This window comes from Melospiza georgiana, chromosome 23 (genome assembly GCF_028018845.1).
Source record: "Melospiza georgiana isolate bMelGeo1 chromosome 23, bMelGeo1.pri, whole genome shotgun sequence".
NCBI classification, from domain to species: Eukaryota; Metazoa; Chordata; class Aves; order Passeriformes; family Passerellidae; genus Melospiza; species Melospiza georgiana.
The window spans coordinates 3,116,145-3,125,311 of record NC_080452.1 but is presented as its reverse complement, the minus strand read 5'-3'; the positions used below and the strand labels follow the sequence as shown (position 1 = coordinate 3,125,311).

At 53.2% G+C, this 9,167-nt stretch overlaps 1 pseudogene; it reads left to right on the top strand.

The window, feature by feature from the left end:
* The first annotated feature begins 1,215 nt into the window (after nt 1-1,215).
* LOC131093001 (zinc finger protein 850-like) overlaps nt 1,216-9,167 on the top strand; it is a 364,742-nt pseudogene continuing 356,790 nt past the window's right edge.

Genomic DNA, 9,167 nt, shown 5'->3' with positions numbered 1-9,167 from the left:
TGTTCTTAAATCAGGAGTGAGCAGCTCCATGAGCAGTACCACAGCAGAGGAAACACAAACAGGCTGTTACTCAAACACCATCTCTGAAGGGATTGTGCTCTGCTTTTCAGATGAGATTAAGAGCTCAATTACAGTAGAGAAAAAGGCTTTCATTAAATCACATATAGAACATAATAAGGACAAATTACAAAGCTCTTCAGAAGCAAATCTGTATCAGACTGCTGGGTAAGGAGGCCCTTTAGGGGAGGCCTTCAGAGGTTTCTCCTGCCCTTCTGAAGAAATGAGTCCTGCACACCTCATCTCACCATGTTTTTGAGGAAAGCTCACAACCAGAATCCTATGGGGCATCCAGTGTGTAAATCCCATGGACAGAAATATCCACTGGCCTCTGGATTTGCAGATGTGAACCTGGAGGTGAGGGACTGGATGCTTTCCCCTCCCCAGAAACCCAAGGCACTGCATGGCAGAGCTCAAAGTGGCCAGCAAAGGGTTACCCAGAATCCTGCACCTGGGAAAGGGGAAGTCCAGGTTCAGTCACAGAGTTATCACCACTTGATTTTGTTCCCTTGTTATTTTGCTCTCCTGGAATGTATTATGGTTAATTAAAGGCAATTAGCTAATTGGATGGTAAGCAGGTGCTGGTTAAAAAAAACCAAACCACTGTTCCCCTTTGAAATGCCAGACAGGAGATTTATTGAAATTCTCTTTGAAAAGATATCCCCAAACCTCCTAATCTGTTGATGAAAACAGTCAAGGAAAAGTCAAAGAGAAAAGAACAAACAATGTTTTTCAGGAGGCTTCACAACTCAGGCAACTGCACACCCCATCAAGCATTAGGATTGAGGATTTTCATTGCCACACCAGGAAATCTTTTAAGTCTCAAAATCTTTCACTGAACAGCAGTGCCAGAATGCCCCAAAGCTGAATAACAATCCCATGAAGGCATAATATTTCCACCAAGACCAGGATGAGATGAGTAGGAGAGGATGACTGGGGCTCTTCAAAAGCCAGACCTCAGAGCTGAGACAGGATTGAATCCCGATATCCCTCTGGTTATCCAGAAAAGGATCAAGACATGTGAGGGAGCTCAGAAAGCCAAAGTGCTCAAAAAAGCAGCAAGTACAGAAGGAAGAAGAGAAAATACAGCTGGATACTTCCTAATGCTCTTCTTTGGACTGACCTGGTGCAGTGAGTCACAGAAAACTTGCTCTAAACATGGGTGGCAGAACTGAAAATGCTCACTGGTAAGTGTGGAGAAATGGCTACATGACAGAGGTCACGTAGACATTTGCTGGTTAGCCGACCAGGAGCTGGGAAAGTACCGAACACAGTTAGTTTGAGTTTTGCACCTGCAAGATAGCGTGTCCTTGGGCCTAGCTGGGTATGATAACAAGTGGACAGAGAGACGTGGGAAATAGGGAATGTAGGCCCAAAAGAATGAGGAAGAGTTGATGGTATAGTTTAACCAATAGATCGCTTGGCTTACAGAATATTCATAAGCTTATTACTTGCTGTATAAGTGTTTGATGCTCCCTTCAATAAACGGAACTTGCTTATCACTCATATTGAGTGTCCAAGTCTCCCCTCACTGACAAATGGCTCATCCCCGACAAAGGTCTCATTCTGCAACAAATGGCTGCCCGAACAGGGACCTAAAGGAAGTTTGAACTTGAGAGCCATTCTGCAACAGTTTGGAGCATGGGAAGAGCTTCAGACGGAGCTCCGACCTGATCAGCCACCAGATGATCCACACTGGGGAATGGCCCTACAAGTGTGGGGAATGTGGGAAGGGCTTCAGCTGCAGCTCTGCCCTCGTCACCCACCAACGCATCCACACTGGGGAGAGGCCTTATGAGTGTCCCCAGTGTCCGAAGAGGTTTCGGACCAGCTCCGATCTCCTCCTGCACCAGCGCATTCACACAGAGGAGAGGCCCTTCTGCTGTCCTGACTGTGGGAAGGGCTTCAAGCACAACTTGACCCTCATCAGGCACCGGCGCATCCACATCGGGGAGAGGTCCTACGAGTGTCCCCAGTGTGGGAAGAGCTTCTCACAGCGCTCGTTCTTTACCTGACACCAAAAGAGTCATCGGTAAGGGCAGCCCTGTGAGTGCCCCAACTGCAGGAGGAGCTTCATGCACTGCTCCAGCTTCATCCCCCATGGCAAGACCCATGTTGGTCAGAGTTCTGGTGATCCACATTCCCTGTGATCCATGTTGGGAAGACACTGGGCTGGTTATTCTTTTGTTTTGGCCCTAATTTTCTTTGGATTCATCTTCATCCCTTTAAAACAGAGAAAATTGGGGTAAAAATCAATAAATTCATCAAGGGCATCTAAAGCCTCACTTTTTACTTGTGTTTCAGGGGAATCTGGGATTCAGGGAGATAACTGGGAGAATTTGGGTGTTTTGGGGGTATTTGGTGTACTTGTTTCCCTTTCTTGGCACTGAAAGAGACAAGAGGATTCAATCTGTCATCTTAATGCCACTGAAAACTACTCAATCCCACCCCAAATTTCCTCGATTCCACAGCTCTTTGGTGTGGAATGGGGTTGGAAGGGGATTGAGCAAAGTGAGCTTCAAATCAGGAGGGTTGAGATGGGCATTAGGCGGGGCAGGATGGGTGGGATGGAGTTTGGGAGGTGGAAAATGGGGGAAATATGGCTTGGGAAGGTGGCCATGATGTCCAGGAGGGGTGGGATGTGTTGAGGTTGGGAATGGGGAGGTGGGTTAGGGTCTGGAATGAGACAGCCAAAGTTTGGGGATGATGAAGGGAGGGGGAGCCCATTACTGAGTGAATTTTTTAATAATCTACATTCCTGAAGAGATTTTGAGGTATCTCACATTTCTGAGGCAGTTTTGGGGCACTCCCCAGCTCTTGGGGGCGTTCCTGAGAGCAGCTCCATGGAGCGCCATTGCCAGGGGTGGTTGCCTTGGGCGTGATCTCAGAGCTGTAGCCAGAGTCTGTTGCCTCGGTGCTGGAGAGCAGAGAAATGATGAACGGCCCCAGACATCTCCAGTGTGTGTTTGGGGGCAGGGAGAGTTCTGCATAGGTGGGGTGGTCGCTGCCCCACCCCAGCCACTGCAGCCTCTGGTGCAGCCGCAAAGTGGCTGCCAAGCCCCTGGCACCCCGAAAACCCCACCTGTGAGAGGGACCACAGCAGGTCAGGCTGTGACACAGGTGTGACACTGAAACGTCCCACGGCTCCAGAGCTCACAGCAGCTGAGATCCAAGACTGACTGTGGATCTCTCTCTCCCTCTCTCTCTTCTCCTGACTTCCTCTTCTCAAAATCTGTATAACTTGAAGTTGGACAGGTTAGAGTTTGTGAAGTCAGTGCTTTGTCAAGTGATTTACTGTAATTCAATGCTGTTTGTTTAAGATTTCCCAAGTACCTCATTCTCTTAAGTTTCCAACTAAAAGTTTGTTCTCCACCCTCCTGAGAAGTTTGTTGTTTTCTCCCCTTGGCCATCTGTCCTGCAGGCTGTGCCCCCTGTGCGTGCTGCTCCTCTGCCCTGGCCGGCTGCACTCGCCCATCTCGCTGTGCCCCAGCATTTCTCACCCAGCGTTTCTGTGCCCTCCCTGGGCTCCCTGCACCCAGCGCTGCCAGCTCCTGGCACACGGAGCCAGGGCAGGAGCCCACCCTGCCAAGGGGCTCTGGAGCAGGGCAGGGGCTGCGATGGCTTCTGAGCTCAGCAGCTGCTCCTGGCATGGTTCCGTGGAGACCGATCACAGCAACGCTGCTGAGCATTGTCCCTGCTGAGGGTCACACACTGCTGGGGCACATTCCCTGCCTGCAGGATTGCTGAGCATTGTCCCTGCTGAGGGTCACGCACTTGCTGGGCACATTCCTTGCCTGCAGGCTTCCAAGCGCTGAACTTGTGTCTCCAGCGTTGCTTTCCAACAAAAACAGGGGAATGCAAACTGTGCAGCTCATGGTATTTTAGAGTGTCTAAAACTTGCTAAGTCATTGATCTTAGAGGTGAGATGCATGTGGAATTAATGGCATGGAGAAGTAGTGTAAGATGGAAACGAGGAGCACAGAAATAAATTGAGGAAAACATTTCACATTATTTCTTTCCATTTTCATTTCACTTCTAGAAAGCTGATTCAGTTTCCCAGGAATCTTCTCTGTAATCCTGTCTGCTCTTTTCAAAAACATTTCCTGGAGAATGAGGTCGAGCTCCTGTTACAAGATGTTCCACCAACTGCGGCTTCTCTTGGCTTTCCACACTGTGCCTGCAGCAGGACTCTTGCAGCAAAGCAGGACAAAGGTTTGGAGAACTTGACAACTTGTCCTTTCTTTTGCTGGTGGACTGGGGAGTTGTGCCATTGGTGAGGTTTTCATTGTTACTGTTCCAGGCTAAGAAAACAGGAGGTGGTTCCAGGAATTGTTAGGGAATACAAGCCTGGCTGTAAACTGGGGGCAGCAGCACTGCAAAACACCTCTGGGCATCTCTGTTTCCTGCTGCTGGGAAGGAGCCATGAAGCGAGTCGAGAAGTTCTGGTTTCTGTTTCTCCTGGTGGATTTTTTAGTTTAATTCCACACTGCAGAGGCAATTTTTGTGATGGCCTCTGTCAGCTTATTCTATTTCATCAGCGCCAGCAACACGGCTGTGTATGAGCACTGCAAATGTGGCCTGTGAGGCTTTAATTCCCCTCACCTTAGAGCTTGAGGTTGGTGAGCATTCCAGTATCTGTTGATCTTTATGCCTGCAACAAAAATACTGACTTCACTGTCATGAAAGCACAGTGGGTAGCACCAACTGAAAGTGGCACTTGCAGTTTCATGGATAAAATTCAGGTGGCAAGCAGAAGAGGGCCAAGAGCAGCCATGATCCCCAATTCCCAAGGCAAAGGCAGCAGCAGCCTCCTGCTGCCACCTCAGGGTGAGTAAAACAGCGCTGTAAACAGCTCTGGAATCCGATCCTTTCTTCCTCTGAGGTCTGGCTCGGGGCAGCACAGGCAGGCCCTGAGCAGTCAGGGCCGTGTGTGGGTGCTGGCTGCTCTGCTCCAGAATTGAGCTGGAAAAAGCCCTTGGGAGCCGAGGCAGGAGCAGGTGGGAAGGGGCCGGCGCTGCTGCTGCTCCTGGCCGGGAGCCCCGGCTGGGCCGGGCCGGCGCCCCCTGCGCTGCGGCTGCTGCTGCTGCCAGAGCCGGGCGGGACTCGGGGACAGGGAACGGACACGGGGGGACAGCAAAGGCCTGGCGGCTGCAGGGATGGTGGCGCTGGGGCCGGGGCCAGCACAGAGCTTCAGCCCGCAGTTAACCCCGAGGAAAACGCTGGGGAAAGGCTCCATTTCAGCCTTTTTTTACTTGTCGCTGTAATGAAGGGACTGAAATGAAAGGAAAACAAGCAGGGCCCGACTCCTCCTTCTCTGGGAGGCGCCCCGCGTCTGGGGCTGTGAGGGGGCGTGAGGGGCCGTGAGGGGCTGTGAGGGGCCATGAGGGGCCATGGGGAACTGTGAGGGGTTGTGAGGGGCCGTGAGGGGCTGTGAGGAACTGTGAGGGGCTGTGAGGGGCCATGAGTTGCTGTGAGGTGTCACTCTTGAGTCGAGAATGACACAGGAACAGGCGGGAGGCAGTTTGTAGAGAGTGAAAGAAGGTTTTATTCAAGAGAACCTTGTGGTTTTTATAGCGTGAGATGATTTATTCTATTTGATTGGCTGGTTAACAAAAATACATTACACTGTCCTTGAGAAGAACAGAAAGACAAAGTAGAAGAATACCACCTGCAGATTGTTTATACTTAACAAGTTATCACATCCCTACAACACCCTAAAAATTCTCACATGCTGCTGTGAGAAACACTTGCTGTTTCTCTCTCTCTCTTCCAGAGCATCCACAGTGAGGGGCTGTGACGGGTCTTGGGGAACTGTGAGGGAGCCATGAGCTGTGGGAGGCTGTGAGGGGCCATGAAGGGCCATGGGGAGCTGTGAGGGGCCATGGGGAACTGTGAGTGAGCCATGAGGGGCTGTGAGGGGCCATGAGGGGCTGCAAGGAGCTGCGAGGTTCTGTAAGAGTCTGTGAGGGACCATGGGGAACTGTGAGTGAGCCATGAGGGGCTGTGAGGGGCCATGGGAAGCTGTGAGGGGCCATGGGGAGCTGTGAGGGAGGCATGAGGGGCTGTGAGGGGCCATGAGGGGCCATGGGGAGCTATGAGGGAGCCATGAGGGGCTGTGAGGGGCCATGGGGAGCTGTGAGGGGCTGTGGGAGGCCAGGCTCCTCATGGAACCAAGGGTCCATTGTGACACTGCGGAACCAAGGAGATCATTGTTGACAGTACAGAACCTCATGGAACCAAGGGGCCAGTGTGGCATAGCAAGGCCTTGTGGAACCAAAGGGACCATGGTGACACTATGGAACCTCATGGTACCACAGGTCCATTGTTACACAGCAGCCACAGCAGGGCCCCAGAACCAAGGAGATTATTGTGACCCTACACAACCTCATGGAATCAAGGCGTCCATGTTACACCAATGAACCTCATGGAGCAAAGGGTCCATTGTGACACTGTGGAACCAAGGAGACTGTTGTTGGCAGTACGAAAGCTCATGGAACCAAAAGTCCATTGTGACATTGTGGGGCCTCATTGAACCATGGAGACCATTAGGACACTTCAGGACCACTGGAACCAAGGGGCCATTGTGACACTGCAGGGCCTTGTATAACCAAGGGGTCCTTGTAGCACAGCAGGGCCTCATGGGCTCAAGGGGATTAAAGTGACAATGTGGGGCTCCATAAAGGGCTGTGGAGCTCCATAAGGGGCTGTGGGGGCTCCATGAGACCACAGGGCCATTCTAACGGTGGAACCAAGGATACCATTGTTACACTACAGAACAAAGGAGGCCATTGTGAACCAGCGGGGGAATCCACTGGGACTATTGTGACACTTCAAGGGCCATTGTGGAACAGCAGGGCCTCGTGGAAGCGATGAGACCATCGTGACATCCCAGGTCCTCATGGGAGCAGGGGGCCATTGGGACACTGTGGGTCCCCATGGAAGCAAGGGGCCAGTGTAACACATCCAGGCCTGCTGGAGCCAAGGGGCCACTGTGATCCCAGGGAACCCAATAGAACCAAGGGGCCATTTGGAGACACTGTGACCTCATGGAAGCAAGGGGCCATTGTGGCCTTGTACAGTCCCATGGCAAGAAGGAAACCATTTGGACACTGCAAGGCCTCATGGAAAGCAAGGGGCCATTGTGCCACTGCAGAGCCAAGGAGACCATTGTTATATCACTGGGCCTCATGGAAACAAAGATCTGTGGTGATCCCACAGGGCCTCATGGAACCAAGGGGCAATTTTGATGCTGCAGGGCCCCAAGGATCCAGGAACATGGAACAGGTCTGGGTGGCTGGGCCTCCTGGAGGCTGCTTGACTGGTCCCGCTGGCCTTGGCATGTTGAGAGTTGCTTCTTATCATCCCCTGAAACCCTGGAGTTCTGTGCATTCCTTCCTGTGGGAAAGAACTGTCCTTCTCCTCCAGGGGTTCAAGGCTGAAATTGGGATTCCTCCCCCAAATCGGATTATATCCGAGGATTATTCCCATATGAAACCTGCCAGGACAGACAGCTCTGGCTGGCCTTGGCCTCTTGGGGGCCACCCCTCATGTGCCTTCAAAACACTGGGGGCCCGTTCTTTTCTTCCCATTGAAAGAAACCCTTTCAAGTCCAGCCATCCATGGCAAAAATTGAGAATCCGCCTCCAAAATTCTTTATATGGTTTTCCCATGGTACCTCCCAGACAAAAGCTGCCAGGGCTATCTAGATTCCCTTGGCTGCCCTGGTGGCCCTGGTGTATCTGTAGGGCCTGAGTGCTCTCAGGGCCGGGCACAGCCCTGGGGGTGGCAGTGCCGGGGCTGCAGCTGGGACAGGCCATGGGCACTGCTGGGGGAGCGCTGACGCCTCAGCCCAGGCCCTGGGGGCTCCAGGCTCCTTGCCCAGGCTCTCCCAAGAACACACCCAGGCCAATGCTCAGCACAGAAAAGCCCCGTGAGCAGCCCAGGCTGGCCGTGGGCAGGCTGGGGGCAAACAGCATGGCTGGGGCTCTGCAAGGGCCCTGGGGGAGATGGGAAGGAGCAGCAGAGCAGGGGCTGATCCATCCCCAGTGTGCTGGACAGCCCAGGGCAGTGTCCCAGAGCGTCCTCATGGAGCTGCCAACAACATCCCCCCTCTGCAGCCCTGGCCTCTTCCCCAGCTCACACAGGTGCCCCATCCTTGCAGGCACAGACACAGCAGCACTGGCTCAGCAGCCCCTGTTTGCATTGCACAGAGCAGAGGGAGCACCCCCATGCTGTTGGTGTGGGGACATGAACCTGAGGGAGCACAAATGCCATCAGCCCCTGGGGCCAGCAAGGGCTGGGGGACACCAGGGAAAGCACTCAGCTTTGTCCTGGCCTCTGACGTCAGCCAGAAAGTTTGTTCCCATCAGCTGGGAGTTTCCTGTCCCACTGCAGACGCTGTTGCTCCGAGTCAGGGATGCCTGGCAGCTACCCCCAAACTGTCCTGAGCATTTCCTTGGCTTCACCTTTGCTTTCTTTACTCTTCCGATTGCCCACCCCTGTTCCCTCCCCTGCAAACAGCCCATTCCTTCTTGCCCTTTCCTCTCTGGCCCCACTCCCCATTGCAGTTCCTGATTTGGCATCATGGGAACGTCCCTAGGGCAGCAGGATCATCCTGCAAGTCCTGCAGGAATTGTCTGCAGGCTCCTGCAGTGCCTGGTGCTGCTCCCTTGCCAAGGACACCCCAGGCCAGGGAGGCACATCTGGGCTGCTCTGTCTGGCTCTGGGGCTCCGTCTTCTGGGCAGTGAGGAGAAGCTGCAGAGGCTCTGCAGGACTGACAGGATGGGCTTTGGGGCTGCCAGGAGAACCTGGGCTGCTGGAGCTTCTGAAGAGGAGGCCCAGGGCTCCTCCTGCGACTGCTCCAAGGGTTCTTTTCAAGAATCCCAGAATCAGCAAGGCTGGAACAGGCCATGGAGATCATCAAGTCCAACCTGTGCCCTGACACTGCCTTGTCTCCCCTGAACCTCCTCTTCTCCAGGATAAACAACCTCAGCTCCCTCAGCCACTCCTCACAGGAGTTGTGTTCCAGACCCATCCCCAGCCTTGTTGCCCTTCTCTGGACACGCTCCACCTCTTCCATGTCCTAAATTGGGGGCACCAGAACTGCAAA